Source organism: Petaurus breviceps, unplaced genomic scaffold, assembly GCF_028583685.1.
Source record: "Petaurus breviceps papuanus isolate PSGF00001 unplaced genomic scaffold, PetGlider_PUasm1.0 99, whole genome shotgun sequence".
NCBI lineage: Eukaryota > Metazoa > Chordata > Mammalia > Diprotodontia > Petauridae > Petaurus > Petaurus breviceps.
Genome location: NW_027187465.1, coordinates 5,870,725 through 5,890,850, shown reverse-complemented (window position 1 = coordinate 5,890,850; position 20,126 = coordinate 5,870,725). Strand labels below are relative to the sequence as shown.

The 20,126-nt window shown below is 42.3% G+C and overlaps 1 long non-coding RNA gene across 1 annotated transcript; it reads right to left on the bottom strand.

Moving 5' to 3' along the window:
- Positions 1 to 9,879: 9,879 nt before the first annotated feature.
- On the bottom strand, positions 9,880 to 13,679 carry LOC138156312 (uncharacterized). The gene is made up of 3 exons (XR_011167123.1): positions 12,985 to 13,679; positions 12,334 to 12,407; positions 9,880 to 10,850 (listed from the first exon to the last, which is right to left on the bottom strand). It is a non-coding gene; the product is annotated as an uncharacterized lncRNA (long non-coding RNA).
- Positions 13,680 to 20,126: the final 6,447 nt, after the last annotated feature.

Here is a 20,126-nt window from a genome sequence, read left to right as displayed (position 1 = left end):
CCTTCCTTCCTTCCTTCCTTCCTTCCTTCCTTCCTTCCTTCTTCCCTTCCTTACCCCCTTCTTCCCTCTTCTTTTTGGAAATCAAGCAATATTTATCCTTTCTCAGTCCTGGGAGCCCTGTCTCTTTACTACCATCTTTCAAATATTGACCTTCTTGCACTTTTCCTCACAGAGCACTCCATAGACTACCTCTGTGCCTATAGGCTGTCCTCATGTATGAAATCACCTCCCTATTCATCTCTACCTCTCAGAATCCCTAGATTTTTTTCAGAGTTCAGCTCATGTTGCTTCCTACATAAAGACTTTCCTACTTAGCCCAGAAAGATATATTAAAAGGAGGACTGAAAGTTGCCTCAGTTTCCTCTTCTGTAAAACGGGGACAATAATGCCATCTACCTCCTGGGTTTGTTGTCCGGCTAAATAAGTTGATATTTGTAAAACATTCTGTAAACCTTAAATTCTAGTTATTACAGTTCTATTGTGTTGCAAGCCTTAAAGCACCATATAAATGCTATTCATTATTGGTATCATTCTTCTTCATATATAGATAGATATAGATATATACATATACATACTATGTATACAATATAGTATATATACTATATATGCCTTATATATTATATACACAATATAGTGTATATACTACATATATATGCAATATAATATATATATATATATATAAAACCTTATATATACTATGTATGTGTGTATACTTTCTATTCATATTAAATGTAAGCTCCCTGAGGACAGGATCTGTTTCATTTTTATCTTCTCCCCAATGCCTTAAGCAGTATTTGGGGCATAATAGGCTTTTGATAAATACTTGTGGAATTGAATTGGAGGTTATATACACCATTAGGGAATGAACTCTGAGGACAAGGATGGCTTCATTTCTGTCTGTGTGTCTCTTTTCCATCACATCCCCTTGATACCATCTTCTGCACATCATTATTTGTCTTTAATTTTGGTTGAGTGCTGAGTGAAAAAGGGAAGATTTAAACCCAAGTCAAGTCAAAAAGCATTTATCAAACACCTACTGTATGCCAGGCACCACAATAAGCAGTAAGGCCAGAAAAATCCTTCCATGGCTGGAAGGAAGCATAGAACACAGAAAGTTAAAGCAAAGAGTCTGGGAAGGATCTGTGTGGATATATATGCATGTACATGTGTGCCCACATATATGTATACACACATGTGCATATATACATACAAACATATAACCATACACATATACACATGCAGATACATGCAAACATGTTAGGGTTAGAGGTCAGAGGCATTTAAGGTTAGGGACACATATAGAGAGAGGGAGAGGGATGTGTGTTCATACATGTGTATGTGTATATACATAAGTATACATGCACATGCACATATGGATATAGGTATATGTATATTCACAATATGCATGTATAAGTATATTGTATATGTATATAGATGTACATAATACATGCACATGTGTGTTGATACACATGCATGCACACATGCATACATACATGTATATCCACTTCTCCCTCTACCATGTATTTAGGATGTCAAAGTATGGGAGGTCTTAAAACAAAACAATATCAGAACTAGAAGGCAGCTTGGGACAGAAAACGTCAGCGCTAGAAGGTACTTGAGGACAGGTCTCAGAGAAGCCTGAGAAGAGAGAACATCAGAGTTCCCAGGGACCTTAGAATCTCCATTCTCCAAGCCTGAAAGGAGCCTAGGCTGCAGACTGCCAGATCTGAGAGGAGTCTTGGAACAGAGAACATCCAAGCACATCCGCTATACAAACTGGAAGACATTTAGAACAGAGGATGCCGATTTCTAATGGTTCTTTGCCTATCGGAGCTTAGAAGGACCCCAGAACAGAGGAAGTGGAAGTTGGACTGGACCTTGGAATACAGAACACCAAGGTCATTGCAGTCTCTTAAAGACAGCCTAGTGTAGCTCCTTCATTGTGGAGGGGACCCCACAGCCCAAAATCAAGGCTGAATTGCCCAATCACACCTCACTAGTCAATTGAAGAACACCTTTGTAGCTTAGTAGAGGGTGAACCCACTTCCCAGGGGCTCCAGTCTCCGGGGTCAGCAAGTATGACAGTACAATTATCCATTTCACCCAGATGCTGAAGAAAGTCTCAGTGAGCTCAAGGAGATTCCCAGAAGAAAGGGATGATGTTTTCCCCCCATCTGAGCTTTGTGGTCAGAGGCCACAGATGAATCCTTTCCTCATGTGACCATTCTGGGCACGACTCACCTCCCCTGATCTGCTAAAGCTCAGCTCTCTGGCTCCCCTGTCTCGCCTCCCCCCTTCTTCTCTCTTCTCTTCCCATAAGGAGCCTAAAATCCCAAGTGCGTCTGGGAAGGACCCTGTCTCCAGTACAGGGGGAGTGCTGGGGGTCAGGCTTTATTAAGGAGAAAGCGGCTGGCGTGACATTCTTGAACATATTGCTTTGAGGGGCTTGAAGAGAATTGGTGCCTCATTAATGTAAAAGGCAGAGAAGAGCTAGCAATCTTCAGGATCAACGGTAGCAATTTATTTTAAACTGTCCATTTTCTGGATGTCAGAAGAAGACTTTTATTTATAATCTTATTTTCAATTTCAACAAAGAACACTTCACTCATGTCCTGCGCTTGGGCTTTTTTTTTTTAGCAAATAACCGATTATATATATATATACATATATATATATATATATATATATATATATATATAAAACCTCTCCTTTTTTTTCCCCTTCCCCTCCCCCAGCAGTCCCCTCCTCATGGTGGTGTTGACATATGGAAATGAATCAAAATGTAATAGGTGCAATTATGCACATTGTATGCAGGGTACAATTAGTGTCTGTTCAAAGCAATGTTGTAATCAAAAGACAGCGTTAGAACAGGCCAAGGAATGAGAAGACAATTCCGAGAATTAGGGGCGGGAGGGAAGGAAGTTTCTTTCTGGGGAGAGGAACTCTGGTTGGTTCCGCCCGGGCTGGAGAAACTTGTTCTGATCCAGTCTTTTTTCATCAATAGAAGAGGAAAGGGCTTTGCTTCTTCTTCACCAGGAGAAGTTCAAAGCATGCTAGATTTTATTCTTTTAAGAGAGGCAGGAGCAGTGGGAAGGCAGTGAGAGGTCTCCCAAGACCCCCTGCTGGGAAGGCTGCCATCAAGCTCACAAATCCCCCTGGGATTTCTGGATGTGGGGAGCAGCAGGAAGAACACAAGATGATGTATTTGGGAGCATAGGCTGGTACCCACTGAACCACCACAGTGAAAGTAGGGGTGGCTTTCTACCTCCTGGGAAGCCATGGCCAGTCACTTCTTCTCTGAGGGCCTCACCTCCCTCACTTCTAAGAGGAATGGTCTGGGGCTAGATGAACTTTCAGGGAGCCCCTGGCCTTCTGTGCTCTAAGCCCCATTCCAGCTCTCACCTTCTATGCCCAAAATCTCTTTCCAGCTCTAGCACTCTGACATTTTATAACGCTGAGACAGCTTGTTGGCATATTAAAGAGAGCTGAAATCAAATCTTGTGCCAGATAACTGGTGTAACCCTGGACAAGTCACTTAACTGCCCTCAGTCCCTCAGTTTCCTCATCTGTAAAATGGGGACAATAATAGCACCAACTGCCTAGGTTCGTTGTGAGGCTAAGTTGAAATTTGTGAATTTTGCACACCTTAAATGATAGTTATTGCTGTTATGTTACTTTGTAATCCTTAAACACCATATAAAGTTTTTTTTTATTATCATTCTTACTGTTTTTGTTATTATTATCATGCTATATTCTAAAGTCCTGTTCAATTCTCCCCAAGTTCTGACAAATGAGAGAGATAGAGACAGAGAGAGACAGAGAGAGGAGAGAGAGAGAGAGAGAGAGAGAGAGAGAGAGAGAGAGAGAGAGAGAGAGAGAGAGAGAGAGAGAGAGAGAGAGAGAGAGAGAGAGAGAGAGAGGCATACAGAGAGAGACAGAGAAACAGAGACAGAGAGATGGGGAGAGAGGAAATAGAAATGATATCAACATAATGGGTTGTCTTTGTAATTCTCTGTATTTTGTTTCCTGAATTTTAAAAATATGAGTCTGAGAAGGGGTCCATAGTCTTCACCAGACTGCCAAAGGGGTCATGAAACCGAAATGTTGACAGCCCCTGCTTTAAACTCTCCTGATCACTGAAAGAAACCAGTCTCTTTTATTCCCTTCTGCCTCAGCTTAGACACAATAGCCTTCCCCAGTCATCATGTCCCGAGTTCCCACACCCTGGATCTCATTCAGATTTCACAATTATCTTTGAAACTCTCCTCAACCCCCATCCCCTGATTAATAAAACCATAGAATTTGAAAGCCAGAAGGACGTTAGAATTCAGAATGTCCAAGATGAGAGGGATCTTAGCATCTGTCTTGGCCAATATGTTGATTTTCCATGAAAAACCTGAGACCTCCAGAGTGGGGAGGGACACAGTCATGCACAGTAGATGCAGGACAGTGTCAGAATTGAAAATCTGGGACTCTTGACTTTCAGCTCAGTCCATTTTCTACCTGCTTTCCTCCCTCTTCAAAAAGAGTCAACTCTTGAGATGCTCTCGCAGCCTATCCCCCTCCCCCTCTCCACTTAAGCCTCCCACCCTCCCGCCCAAACGTAATTCTACCCACTAATTACAACTACCAGCTAAAGGAGGAGTGGAGCTTTTTCTATAGCAAGCAATCAATAGAAGTTAAAAAGGGCATCTTGTTTGTTTCTGTAACAAAGCTCTTTAGAAAATTGGGTCCCGGGTCCTGGCCTGACCGATGTCCCATCAGTCACAGGCTGCCAGGGCTGGGCATGTTAGACTGCAGAGCATGATGTAACATGATGTGAATGCTGGGGCCGGAAGGAGAATTGCAGGGAAAGGGCTCCCTCTGATAGCAGCTGCTGCAAAAGATTCCCAGAAAAAATCTCTAGTGGAAGAAAGGATGAAGCAGCCAGGAGAGTGCTGGGGACAGCTCCCATTGGTTTCTGAGATTCTACTGTTAAATCTTACACCTCAGAAACAGTAGAAAGCTACAAACCAGGACTGGATTTACTGTGCTGTGGATTATCTAAACCTAAAAATTGTAATGGAGAAAATGTTAACGATGCCAATTAAACTGAAAAGTGTTTGCACACATTTTATTCCCTGCTTTCCCACCCCCAAGCTGGATGTTAAACACATACCACCCCTGCAAATGTCCAGATTCTAAAGTCGGTGGAATCAGGCAGACCTGACTAGAAAATTTCTTTAGAACAGAGGGCACTGGCCTGGGCATTCTGCCTGTCCCATGTGACCTGTGTCTCCTAGGACTGGAGACTTCTGCCTCTCTTTGAGCCTCAGGCTCCCCGCCCCACCCCCACACCTTACATTCTGTGTTCTAACATCCCTCCTAGGACTTACACTGTATATTCTAAAGTGTCTTCCAGCTCTGATATTCTGTGCTCTAAAGTTTCACCTGATGAAGACATTCCCTGTTCCAAGTTGCCTCCCCCCTTTTCCAGCTCTGACTTTTACTATTCTAAGACTCCACCTCTGACATTCCTTATTCTAAGTCCTCCTCCCAACTCTTGACATCCCATGTTCTAAGCCCTTCCCAGCCCTGACACCCCCTGTTCTGAGGCCCCTCCCATGCCTGACACCCCTTGTTCTGAGGCCCCGCCCAGCCCTGACACCCCTTGTTCTGAGGCCCCTCCCAGCCCTGACACCCCTTGTTCTGAGGCCCCTCCCAGCCCTGACATCCCCTGTTCTGAGGCCCTTCCAAGCCCTGACATCCCCTGTTATAAGGCCCCTCCCACTTCATTCCATGCTCTGAAATCTCTTCTACCTCTGACATCTTTTATCCTGAGGCTCCTAGATCTGTTTTAAGGTCCCTTATGATTCCACCTTTCTCTGATAACAATCATACTAACCACCACCACCACAACAGCTGGCATTTATATAACAAGGTTCAAAAGGGTATTTATAAATAGGTCTCATTTGGTCCTCATGAAAGCCTCAATGCTATCATTATCCTCTTTTTACAGATGGAAAAACAGGCAGAGAAAGGTTCGGTGACTTGCCCAGAGTCATACAGCTCCATAGTATATGAAGTATATGGTCTTCCTGACTCCAGGCCCAGGACTAGACTAAATATCCCCCTTTCCTAAAAGCTCTAGCTTATACAGTGCAGTGGTGAGGAGCCTGAGGTCTCAAGTCACATGTGTCCCTCTAGGTCCTCCACTGAGGCCCTTTGACTTAATCCTTATGGCCTGATGGCAGTGCCTGGCACACAGCAAGGGCTTAATAAATGCTAGTTGATGGACTGATACAGATACTGTTATTTTATAATATAATATACTGGGATTATAATATAATATATAATATCCTGCACTTCTATGATTTTCTCACCTGCCCTCAGAAGGGTGACATTCAGAATATATTACCAAAGTTACCACCAAAGGAATCAAGGACAACTTTCATATATCCACAGATTGTTAGACCTGGGACGACTTATCCAGTCCAACAGCCTGTTTTTACAGAGGAGAAAACACCAGCCCATTGATGGAAAGTGACTTACCCAAGGTCGCACCAGAAGTTAGTGGCAGCTTTGGAAACTGTAAATGAACAACACTTCTCCTCTGCTTAGTAGACTGGGTCAGGGAGCGAAAGAAAGAGAATTATTTATGCTGATGAAGCAACCCAGGGAATTAAAGTCACTGAAGGAAATTCTCCAGAGGCAACCTGGTTCTTTCAAGTTGAGCAGAATGAGTGGGGGGAGGAGAGGTGCAAGGAGGAGGGAGATACAGACAATACTCTGTCTGGGATTCACAGAAAGTGCTTCAGACATTAACAACAAGGTATTTTCTCATGGAAGAATCCTAGCCACAGTATTAATTTTTATTTTAAAGATCAGGAGTGCCCTCTCAACTGATCATAAAATATTATCATCAGAGTCACAGGTAAGTATGTTTATCAAGAGTGGAGCTGTGTTCAGATACTTCTGCTAACTAAAAAAAATTCTCAGCTTAAACACACACACACACAAGTCAAGGAAGAGCAGGAGAGAGTCCTGATTAGCAAGCCAATCAGCTGAGGTTTCAGTGTCAACTTTGACCTTCATTTGTTGTGTGACCTTGGCCATATCACTTGGCTTCTCTTGGTCTCAGTTTCTTCTGGTACAAAGAACGTCTTGAGGGTTCAGTGATCTATAAGGTCTATTCCATCTCGACCATTATTTGAAATGTGAGTAGCCTTGTCTGTCTCAACTGATAAATTTGATGGGGAAAGTGGAGGCTCTCAAAGGTAATCAGTCTAAACCACCATGTTTTACAGATAGGTAAACTGGAGTCCATGGAGGTTATATGGTTTACCCAAATTTCTTTCAGGTAGGAAATGTCAGAGATGGGAATTAGACCAAACCTTAAGATTCTAGATTGATATTACCAAGAATGTGCTCCCTTCCTTCCTATAATCGTTAGCTTCAGGAATTAGGGGAGATAGGAGGGGTGAGCTGTGATATATAGCTCCCTCTGCCAGGGCCCTGTGAGGTAGGTAGTAAAAGCGTGATTATCCTCATTTTACATTTAACATGCCCTCTGGGGCCATTTCTGCAGCTCACATAGGCATTGGGAATTTGATCTCCACAAGGCAATGACTACTTCTCCCAGGCTCCTAAGCCTTAGGGTTGGGGTTTCTAGGGCAGGGAGTATGGACCTCCTTTGGGGAGGTCCAGCACCTCTGGGGGGAGGGTTTCTCAATCCTTTTCTGGGCTGCTCACCCACCTTTGGTGTTCACCCGCCACCCAACTCTCACTTGTGGCTCCAAGAGCTGGAGCACACACAGCAACCACATCCCAGTAAATTGTCTTCGCACAAACCCATCGGAGAGCTAGAGGGGTGTCTATCCCGAGCACGCGAAGACTTCCCCCAGTGGAATGGGGAGATGAGAACTATGTGTTCCAATGGCCATGAAGGTGGCTCAGAGCATGGTTAGACATCGAAGATGCCGAGGCCATCTGCTGAGTTTTGCCCTGCCACTGGATTTAGATGACTCTGGAATAGTGAGGCTGATGACTTGGTGCAACTGCCTCACTTAAATCCAATTCACACTGGAGTCAAGACATCACCCTACAATCTCATAAGGAGGGACAAATAACAAGGGTCAGCCAATAAGCATTTGTTAACCCTTATCATGTGCCAAGCACTGTGCTAAGTAAGCCCTGGAGATACAGGGAAAGGCAAAAGGACAGTCCCTGATCTCAAGAAGCTGACAGTGTAATGGGGGAGACAACGTGCTAACAGCCAAGTACAAATAAACCAGACAGGAGAGATAGGAGATGATCATCAGTTAAAGAAGACTGGGAAAGATTCCTATAGAAAGCATTCTTTTAACTGGGACTCTAAGGAAGCTAGGGAAGTCAGGTGGCACCATAGAGTCCCAAGCCTGGCTTCCTCTTGCTGAGTTCAAATCTGGCCTCAGACCCTTACTAATGATGTGACCCTGGGCAAGTCACTTATCCTGTTTGCCTCAGTTTCCTCATCTGTAAAATGAGCTGGAGAAGGAAATGGCCAACCACTCTGGTATATTTGACAAGAAAACCCCAAATGGAGACACAAAGAGTCAGGGACGACTGAACAACAACAAGGGAAGCCAAGAGGTGGCTTTTCCCTTCAAAGGAAAAGCATGGAGTGGAGAGATAGAGTCCTGTGTGAGGAGGAGCAAGGGGATTAATGTCAACAGCTTGCAGAGTAGGGGTTAGGAAGAAAGTATAACAAGACTGGAAAAATGGCAGAGATGTGGGTTTTGAAGAATTGAATGCCAAAGGGAGCATTTTCTATTTGATCCTGAAGGAGACAAGAAGCCAGGGTAGCTGTATAAAATGGTGGGTGGGATCAGGAAAGAGGCTACATGGTCAGATCTGTACTATAACTCCTGAGATCTCCTTGGTGTGATTCTCAATAGAGATCCCAATAATGTGACCTCCATTAGCTTTTAGAAAAGGGATCTGCTGAGAAGCAGCAGTGAGTACCAAATATCTCTCCCAAGTTGGAGGCATGGTCTCCCCCCTCACACACTGGGTCTCTCAGAGGAGAGGGCTCAAATGTAAAGTGCAATATTCCATACACACAGAGATATACTTGTAGAGAGCATACATGACCACAGAAGAAGGTCCCAGTTCCTGATTACTGGAAGCCCTCATGAAGAAGGTCAGCTTTGATGGAGCTGTCTGAGACCTGGAGCCTCTGTCCAGCCTAGAACTGCAGCTCCTGTCTGCTGTCTCACTCCCAGAGCTCTGTCCTAGCTTGACTATCTCTCCACAGATTGACCTGTGCTGTCATTGACCAATGCTGATGCTGTTCTCCCAGGCCACTCTGGTTTCCTACAGAAGGAGTAGGGGAGAACGGAAAGCTCCCTCCCTCCTAACATCAATCAAGTGATTCTCTCTCAGCATTCAGGAACAAGCCACTCTAACTGGGCTTATGGTATTATCCATAGCCCCAAGGACAAGTCTGATTCTTTGGACCAATCAGAGATAGTTCTTGTCTGGTTTCATCTGCCTTTTTCCAATGATCAACTCACTTTATTCCTCTCCAACAGATTAAAGACTGGTTCACATACAGTTTACATTTTTGTTTGATTGACTCAGTCCAATTCAAATGAGTTAGGAGGTAGAAATACCTTCTCTTAGATACAGATGTAGAAACTGAGGCCCAGAGAGGCAGAAGTAATTTGCCCAGCAACTCCCAGATATCATAGCTGGAGGCAGAATATCCAATCAGTTCTTTTAAATTCAATGTTCTTTCCACTACATCCTTATCATGGGTTGTTCATGGGGATGAGGGGGAGGGAGTGGAGGAGCAGAGAGCCAGGAGGAAGTGGGAAAGAAGGGGAACTTGTCTCCCTTGGGCATCCCAGAATCCTCTAGTAGTCTGTGTAATTAAACAAAGATATCATTCAGCTCATGTGGAGAAGGAGAAAAGGCCAAATTGCAAGGAAACCAAATTTTTGTTAAAATGGGGACCCTGGGCTTTATTTTCTGGGGATGTGAGCACGTGTAAACTTTCCCAATAGATCAACCCCAAATTAAACAGCTCACCAAAGATCAGTCATTAATTCCCTGAAGTTGGTCACACTCCATGGACATTGTGGCAGCTATGTGGAGAGACCTTCCAGTCTGAGTTCAACCCCTGCCCCAGGCAGGGAACCAGCAGAGGGGGAAGCTCTAAGGGTACAGGAAGTCATTCTCCAGTAACTCCCTACAAAGCTGGGCTGGACCGAAGGGGTACAGGGTGGCATGAAGCACAGCCAGAGTCCACTTCTGATCCACAATGAAAGTTAGCCTTGGGGCGTCTAGCTGGCATAGAATAGAGCAGCGGCCCTGGAGTAAGGAAGACCTGAGTTCAAATCTGGCCTCAGACACTCAAAACAAAAACTAGCCATGTGACCTTGGGCAAGCCACTTAACCCCAAATTGCCCTCCAAAATGCAAAAAAAACAAAAACAAAAACAGCCTGGTGTAATGGAACTGTCTTGGTTTGGCATGCGGGACACTTGGGTACTAGTTCTAATTCTGGGTTTTGATAATGATTCACTACAAATCATCCTATATTTTAAAAAAAAGAATTGGATAAAATGAGAGTGGCAGTGTAGTACCCAAAGGACCTGGGTTAAAATCCTATTTCCGACCTTGCCTGTGGGTCTGTCGGTGTCTCAGGGTGACATCCTGGACCTCAGTTTCCTCATCAGTAAAATAAAGAGAGTGGATTTGACAGGTTCTAGGCTTCATCCAACTCTAGATCTAGAATGCTTTGATGGTTTTCTGATGTCTCAGATTTCTTCCACTTCTGACAATCCATCAGTCAGTGAGTTTTCATTAAGTTCTGCTGTGCTCCAGGCCCTGGGGATAGAAGTGCAAAGAATGGAGCGTTTTCTGCTCACAAGGAGCTAACGTTTAATAGGGCAGACAATAGGTACATATAAAACTAAATGTAGCATAAATGTAAAGTTAACAAATATAAATATGTAAGAAGTGGTTAAAGACAAGTTGTTTGGCAAGACAGGAGGGCCTAACAGTTGGTTGGATTTGGAAAGAAGTCATTTCATAATGGTGCCTGGATTATGTCTTAATGGAAAAGAGGAACATGAGATGCCAATAAGGAGAGAGGACATTCCAGTCATGGGGGCAGCCAGTTCAAAGTGGGCAAAAGGAGGGTTGTGTGTGAGGACCAGAGAAAAGGCCAGTCTGGTTGGATCACAGAAGGGAGGGGCAGTAATATCGCCAAAGACCACAAAGCTAGGATGGGGCCAGGCTGTGTAAGGTTTGAAAACCTAAACAGAGGATTTCCTGTTGAAAAATCATAGTGATATATGTTTTATAATCTTAGAGATAATAGGAAACTATTGAGTGTGGGATTCTACTCAATCAACAGGCATTTAGTAAGCACTGTAAGACCGATCCCAGACTAGAAATTGGGAGAGATGAAATGCATACTATGATCCAGAAACTATGCTTAAGTTTGGATGTTAACTAGTAAGTATGCTAATTCATTTTATCCTCAAAAGGAAGAGGCAAATGCTATTATTCTCTCCATTTTACAGTTGAAAAAAATTGAGTCAGATAGAGGTTAAGTGACTTGCCCAGGGTCACACTGCTAGTAAGAGTATGAGGCTGGATTTGAACTGGGGTCCCACTGATTCCAGGTCCATTGCTCTCTTCATTGGTCCATCCAACTGCCTCTGAGGCAGCTGCTCAAATATTCTGATTATGAATCCCCAGGATGATACCACCTCTGTCCTCTTGCTATTTATTTTTGGTTCAGCATCATTGCATGAGCAGCCCAGCCCAGGGAAAGGAGCCAGCAGTGTCTGTTCCTACTTCTTGGAAGTTTGGGAATTTGAAAATTCACTTGCCCTCCCAGAGCCTCGGTGGTCTCCTCTGTGAAAAGTGGTCTCCTCCTGCCTTATGGTGCTGTAGTGAAGATCACAGGGAGGATGTTTCTAAATGCAGAAACCAAATGGCGTACCATGATAGCATGGTGGCTCTAGAGGGGCTGAAAGGGGGCTGCTGGGAATTGTCTAGGGGCTGAGGAGCATTTGGGGAAAAGACTGGGAACTGAGGAAAGAGCTGCCTCTCCACTCTGTCTTGTATTTCTCTATTATAATTGCTGACTTGCCCCAAAGAAGGTAATCTCCTTGAGGGCAGGGATTATTTCATTTTTTAGCACCTAGAACAATACCTAGACCCTTGTGCTAATTTTGATCTTACAATTAACACCAAGAAAACACAAGTGCTCCATCAGTCACCACCACACCATCCAAAAATGGAACCATCACGTACAGCAAATGGGGAAGTTCTGAACGCTATGGATAAGTTCACTTACCTTGTACACTTTCCATGGATGTCCACATAGACGATGAGGTTGGTGCACACATTGCCAGAGCTGGCTGGGAGAATCTGAAGGAAAGTGTGGGAGAGAAGAGGTATTAGACCAACTTAAGGTCTACAAAGCTGTCATGTTAACCTCATTGTCATATGCTTGTGAAACCTGGACAGTCTGCCAGCGCCAGGCCAGGAAGCTGAATCGCTTCCATTTGAATTGTCTTAGGAAGATTCTGAAGATCACCTGGCAGGATAAGGCACCAGACATTGAGGTTCTCACTTGAACTAAACTGCCAAGCATTCAAACTCTGCTTCAGAGAACGTAACTCCAATGGGCTGGGCACATTGTTTGAATGCCAAGCTTCTATTTGCCTAAAAATCTATTTTGTTAAGAACTCATGGAAGGCAAGTCCTCACATGAAGGTCAGAAGTGATGCAAGGACACTCTCAGGGTCTCTCAGAAGAACTTTGGAATCGATTGTGTGACATTGGAGACACTGACACAGGACCACCTAGCATGGTGTGCCCACATCAGAGAAGGTGCTATGCTCTATGAGCAAAGCAGAATTGAAACAGCTCAAAAGAAATGTGAGATGCAGAAATTTAGAAACATCTCCATTCCAAACGTTCATATGGAATATTTATGCCCTACCTGTGGTAGAGAATTCTGAGCTTGTATTGGTCGGATCAGCCACAGTCGAACACACCATAGCTTGACATTGTGATATCACTGGTCCTCTTCAAGTAGGAAAGGCAAACAACAACCCAATACAGGGTCTGTCACATAGTAGGAACTTTAAAATGCCAGTCAATTTGTTTTATTTTTTTATTTTTGGATATCCAGGTGTAGCAGCAGGCACCCCAAGCGTCCTCAGGGATTGCTGCCAATACAGGTTCTTGGATCTGCTTTGATAAAGGAAAGCAACTCAAAATGGATTAACAAGCTTACTTTAATCAGTCAGACATATATCGTTTACCTAGTTCAGGGGGAAAAGGTCAGCACTCTGAACTTCAGAATACACAGACAGAATTATCAAGTCAGAGAAACAGATCAAGTAGACAGATTTCCAAATTGTCCAACCATTACATCCATACCAAATCAACATCTGGGTTTTTCAAAGCCGGGGGGACTCTGGACAATGGCTTCCCAGAATCCATATCAAATCACAGAACACTTCTCAAAGTGAGCCCCAAAACAAAGCTGCACATCAAGGTTTATATAGCATTCTCCTGGCTCAGAGAATGTAACAACCTTTTGGACCCACTGGCCAATCAAAAAGTATCTACTGAAAAACAAGCCTCCCACCCCAGGCTCCAGGTGCACTTTAGCCTAGGGGCAGGGAAGATCTTTAAATTTGCATTTCCATTACATCACGTTGAGAAGAAAGTTTGAACAGAGAATGTCAGATCTGGGAAGAGCCTTAGAACAGAGGCAAAAAGAGTCAAAGAGTTTCTAGTTCAACTTTCTCCTATTCAGGGAAAAGATGTTCCAGAAAAGGGAGGGGAGTTGGCAATGAAGAAGAAGAACTATGATTCATGTCCAAGTCTTGTGCCTCCAAATTTATGACTGTAGCTCTAGCTATGGGATCTCTTGGAATCTAGAGCTAGAAGGAACCCTGGGCATCAACTAATTCAGAATACTCCTTTTACCTCTGAAAGAATTAACACCCAGGGAAATTATATGACATTCCCAGAGTTCCATTTATGATAAGCAGCAGAGCTGAGATTTGTTCAATATTCAATATTCTCCCCCACTATATCGTAATAATTATCTCTATTTGTATAACTAATTAAGATCACAAGGTGTTTTCCCTAAAATTATACCATGGGGTTGTTAGTCTCAGGGGAAGGAAGCAGGGGGAAAAGAGTTCTAGTTGGTGTAAGGAAAATACAGAAGGAGAATCTATGAGAATGAGATTTCTCATTCTCTCCTTTGTTGGGTTCTGAGTTCTGGGTGTGGCCATATCTTTCGCTGTCTGCCCAGGTAGACAACCTTCATCTGGGGGCTTCTATGTCCTGGGCACTGTAGGCGAAGGGTAAACCAGGCCATTTAGTGACCATAAGGAAATCAAATGAGAAATCTCCCAAGGCTGACCCTCCTTCTGACTAGGGTCCTCAAGGGAGGAAATTGGTAAAGTCAAGCATAAAGGTACGTGATATTTCATAGGAGTATTTGGATTTAAAGGAAGAAGGAATTCTGAGATCATTTGTCAGATGGGAAATCTTAGGAGTCATGGGATCATCTGGAAAGAATCTTAAAGTTCAGTTTGTCTAGCTATTCTCAATTTAGAAATGAGAGGGCTGAAACCCAAAAAAATTAAGTCATAGTATGTAAATGGAAGCAGTCAGGTTTGGAGTCAGGAAGACCTGAGTTCAAATCCAGCATTAGACACTTCCTAACTGGGTGACCCTGGGCAAATCACTTCATCTTGTTTTCCTCCGTTTCCTCATCTGTAAAATGAGTTGGAGAAGGAAATGATAAACCACTCCAGGATCTCTGCCAAGAAAACCCCCAATGGGATCATGGAGAGCTGGACACAACTGAAAAATGACTGATCAACAACAACTAAATGCAAATATTTTCACCCCTTATTATATAGAAGAGCTAGCATTTACATATCACTTTAAGGATTAAAAATTTGCCAATAATATCTCATTTTATCCCCCAAACATCCCTGGGAGGTGGATACTATTATTATCTCCATTTTACAGATAAGAGAACTGAGCTAGGCGTAAGTTAAATGTCTACCATAACACAACTAGGAAGGATCCGAGGCACAATTTGAACTCAGATCTTGACAAACTCAGTTCTCCATCCACTGACCTATCTACCTCTCTTAATTAAAGGCAATAGTTATTTTGTTTCTGCCTTTGCATTCCCAAGGCCTACTTGAGTTCCATTGCATATAGTAGGTGCTAAATAAATGTTGGTTGGTTGATTAATTGATTGTTCAAGGTTATACAGGTAGTAAGAAGCAGAGTCAGGATTCAAACCCAGGACATCTGACTTCAAATCCAGCACTCTTTCTACTGAATTATCCAAAATTACCAACTTGGTATAATGGAAAGAACACTGGAATTCATGTCAGCTTTGTCTACAAGCTTTAAATCTTGGTTTTCTCACCTACTATTTGCCTAACTCTAGCATCAGAGAACCTGGGTTCAAATTCTATCTCTTACACTACTTATATGACCTGGGCAGAGAGGTGGCATCATAGTGTATAGTATCTACCATGTTTAGAGACTGCTAGGTGATGCCTTAGTGCAAAGAGGTCTGAAGTCAAGAAGACTCATCTCCCTGAGTTCAAATCTGACCTCAGATTTGAATACATACTAGCTATATGACCCTGGACAAGTCACTTATCCCTATTTGACTCAGTTTCCTCATCTGTAAAGTGAGGGGATTGCCCTATGAGGTCACTTCTAGTTCTAAATCTATGTTCCTGCCACCTAAGGTAATTATCATTTTTATCTGGGTCTCAGTTTCTACCTTTGTCAAAAGAGGATCACATGATTTATTGGTGGGGTCTACGATCCTTTGGAGTCTAGGAATGAGAAATAGCTTGGCCAAGGTCACACACACAGAGTAATGAGCAGAGCTGAGCTTGGGGTGCTGTTCCCCCAACTCCATATGTAACATCTTTCCATGTTATGTTGGATTTTTTAGAGAACCATAGTGAAGTATCACTCATTGCCTATTCAGAAGTATGGATTTTTTTAGCTGTAATTCAAAAGCAGTCTGAAAAAGCAGTTTAATCAGTTTTATTTGTACAAAAAGTGTCCAGTTATCATTTATTCATAGAAAAGTGCTCATCATCGATCAATTTTGATCAGGTCAATGAGAAAACTGGCACCTGGCGGGGTGAGCTATTCTCCAGGCCAGCAGGGTGTGCTCAATCAAAGATGCATCTCAAATATGCCTTCAGGTTTGCATCAGAGCTGGTGGCTCAGTTCCAACCTTCCTGTAAGAAATTGTGTTTTCAAAGAGATCTAACTAGGGTGGGGCTGGTGGAGCTTTTTACCAGGGTGTCCGAAATTTGAAAGTGTTGACCCCATTCCTTCTCATTTGTTGCTTAGAAACAACTGAGGTTACTATACAGTTTGCAAGAAAAATTCATTCACCTGAATTTTTAAAAGTGCCCAATCCAGGGAGGAGAAAAAAGAATGAAGGGGGATAGAAAGAAACTATTCTCCTACAGATGAAGAAGGAATCTGGTCAAATTGGCCAAAAATGACAAAAGATGAAAATAGTGTTACGGAAGTCATGGAAAATTAGGCATCCTGGTGCATTGTTAGTAGAACTCTAAATTGGTCCAAAGATTCTGGGTTTTGGGGAGGGCAAGTGGAATGATGTAACAAAAGTCACTAAATTGTTCATGCCCTTTGACTCAGAGATCCCCAAATTGGGCATGCACTCCAAAGAAGTCAAAAGCAGAAAAAAAAAACACATCTTCTCTAAATATTCACAGCAGCACTTTTTGTAGTCATAAAAAGAGGGGAAATGTGGGTGCCCATCAATGAGGGGAAATGAAAGACAAAGAACCTGACTTCTGAGTGGTACGGGCACCTCCCCAAGATTTTAAATTTCAGAGATTATTCCAAACTATATTGGTGGGACACTGAACAAATCTATGAATATTATGGAAACACATATTAGCAATTCAGAGAAACATGGGCGGCACAGTGGGCAAAGACATGAATTTGAAATCAGCAAACTTAAATTTAAATCTTGGCTGTACTACCTACTTAGCCTCTATGGCTATATTTAAGTCACTTAAGCCCTGTTGGCCTCAGTTCCCTCATTGTAAACTGAAGGACCTGGACAAGATAAATCCCAATGTCCTTTTCAACAATTATGCTGTGATACTATAAACCGACGTACAACAAAGAAAGCAGAATCAGGAAAACAGTATATACAACCCCAATAATGTAAATTAACCAAATGGATGCGAAAATGACATAAAATGTGGTTCAGTCTTAGTAATCAATTTCATCTCCAGAGAAGAAAGGAGGAAATACAGCCCCCTCCTTCCACTGTAGAGGGGGCAGATTATGAGTGAAGAATGTGGCTACTATATCCATTATTTTTGCTTAACAGTTATTCTTTGTTTAAAGAAAAAGCCCACCACAGTGGTGGGATGGAGGTATGTTTTTAAAAGGTATCACTATAAAATTAATATATTTTTGTCTATTTGCTGGTTAATTGATCTTCTCACCACATTCTGTGTTCTAAGTTCCTTTGACTTCTGATAGTCTATGTACCTATTTCCCTTTGATTGGCAATATTCCAAGTTCCCTCCAATTCTGACATTTTATATTCTAGGATTCTTACCAGATTGGTCATTCTATATTTGGGGTCTATTCTAGGTTTGAAATTCTATGTTCTACATTCTAAGACTCCTTCTAGACCTGACATCCTATGAGTAAAATGTGCCTTCCAACTCTGACATTCTTTATTATAAGGTCCTTTCCTGCTCTGATCTTTTATGTTCTACGTTCTATGCTCTAAGGTTCCTTCCAGTTTTGACAGTAAAAGTTACTGTGACTCTCCTCAAGTTATTACAGTAGAACAAAGTCCAAAAGGACCATGGATCTTGGTCTGCAGAGACAAAACCTCTAAATCGTTCAGAACTTTGATACACATGCCTTTTTTATCATGGAGACATTGAAGGATAGGCCAGTCAGAGATTGGTGGAAAGGGTCTACTTTATCCATTATAGAAAGATAAAGTGGCAATGAATAATAGAGGAAGCAAGCAGAACTACCAGTTGTCCAAAAAGTCTGGGAATTAACGTCAGGCTTCTCCGGGGCTAGAGACTACTGGGATTTCATTGGTATCCACACAACAATAGGTGTCAGAGACACATCTTCCTGTCTTTAAGACCATATCTCTACACATTAAGACATGCTGCTTCTCACTGTGTTTCTAAATAAATTTAAAAGACTTTGGGAGATCTAACAATGAAGTAAACTAACAGTAAGAAAGATCATTATTAATAAAGGTGTGAACTATTGTTTGCATATTGTGTCTAGGGAAAGAGAAGAATGACAGAGGAAAGTCACATTAAAAAAAGTCTCCTTAGATCTCTGAGAGATGATTGTTAATGATTATTTCATCATAACTGCTTAATTTATACATGAGAAAGCTGGCCAAGGTCCCAAAGGCAGGAGATAGTAGAGCTGGATATGAACACAGGGCATTAATTTATTAATTAAATTCAATAAACACTTATTAAGTCCCTTCTATCTCATAATCTTTGTTGGAAAAAATAAGGAGGCCCCTCCACCAAGGATCCAATATTATCCTGGGGGTTAAAATATGTATAAAATGTAGACAAGTAAACAACTACAAAATAAATGCCAAACAATAAAACATAATTTTATAAAGGATAGAATCTAATACCTGGAAGGATTAAAAAGGTCGTGAAAGAGGAACTGGTACCCGAGTTGAGCTTGGAAAAAAAAGGGAGGGATTTTAGGAAATAGAAAGGAATAGGGAATGTATTCCAGATAAGGAAGTACACCTGTACAAAGATGGGGGTAGGAAATGGAATGGTTAGGTCAATTTGATTAGAATGTTTAGTAGTTGATATGAAAGGACTGGAAATGTAAGTGAGATTCTGGAAGGTCTTCAATGTCTATCTAAGGAGGGTTGCTTTGTTGGGAAGTTTTTAATCCTAGTTGCAATAAGGAGCCATTGAGGATTCTTGAGTCAGGGGGGAGGGGTGATATAGTTATATATGTGTTTTAGACATCTCAATTTGTTAGCTATAAGGAAGATGGATTGAAGAAAGAGGAGAGTGTAGAAGCAGGAAGACCATTTGGAGGCTGTTGATATAACCCAATAAATGAGTGTTTAGGGCTATACAAACAATGAAAAGGGGAAACCTCTAAGATGTATGGTGGAGTCACAGTCAAGAAGCCTTATTGGGATACTAATTAGTTATGGGAGATGGGGTAAGGGTCACATGGGATATCAAGGATGTGAGGCTTGGTGATTGGAAGGAGATGGTGCTTTCAGCAGAAATTTTGATGTTGGAAAGAAGAATAAGTTTGGGAGAAAGCATGGATTCCATTTTGAAAATGTTGAATATGAGATGCTGATGGGTTGCATCCACCAGGCAGTTGGCTATGTAAGACCTGAGTTCAACAGAGAGACTTGGGATGGGGTACCTAGCTATGAGAGATATCTGTATGATATTGTTTAGTGAATCCATGAGAGCTAATGCAATCATGAAGGGATGGGGTATTGAAAGATAAAAGAAAGTAGAAGGTATAGCCTGGAAGGGTGTCCTCATTTAATGGATGGAAGGAGGAGGATGATCCAGGAACTAGGAGAAAGAAGTTACAGTCAGTTAGGGAGGAAAGAAGGTCCAGGAGGAGGCTGATGGTGGATAGTGTTGAAAGCTTCAGAGAAGTCAAGTAGAATGATGATTGAGGGCTTGTCTGTTGGGTTCAGAGGCTAACAGGTAGTCTTTCTCAAGAGCAGGATCAATTGTATTTTGAGGTCAGAAACTAGATTGCAAGGATCAGTTGGAGAAACTGGGCATATTTAGCCTGGGGATAAGAAGTTTGGAGTACAGGGAATTGAAGAGTCAGGATTGCAATCTCCTTGGCCCCAGAGGGTTAGTGGGAGGTAGAATGAACAATTTGAGAGGTCACCAACTACCCTGATCACTTGCATATATGTACTGACCATCCTGAGATAATCTTGTTCATGTCCCCCTAAAATTTCTACATAGATTTGTAATGATCAAAAGAAATCACGAATGTAAAACATTTGGTAAAAGCAAA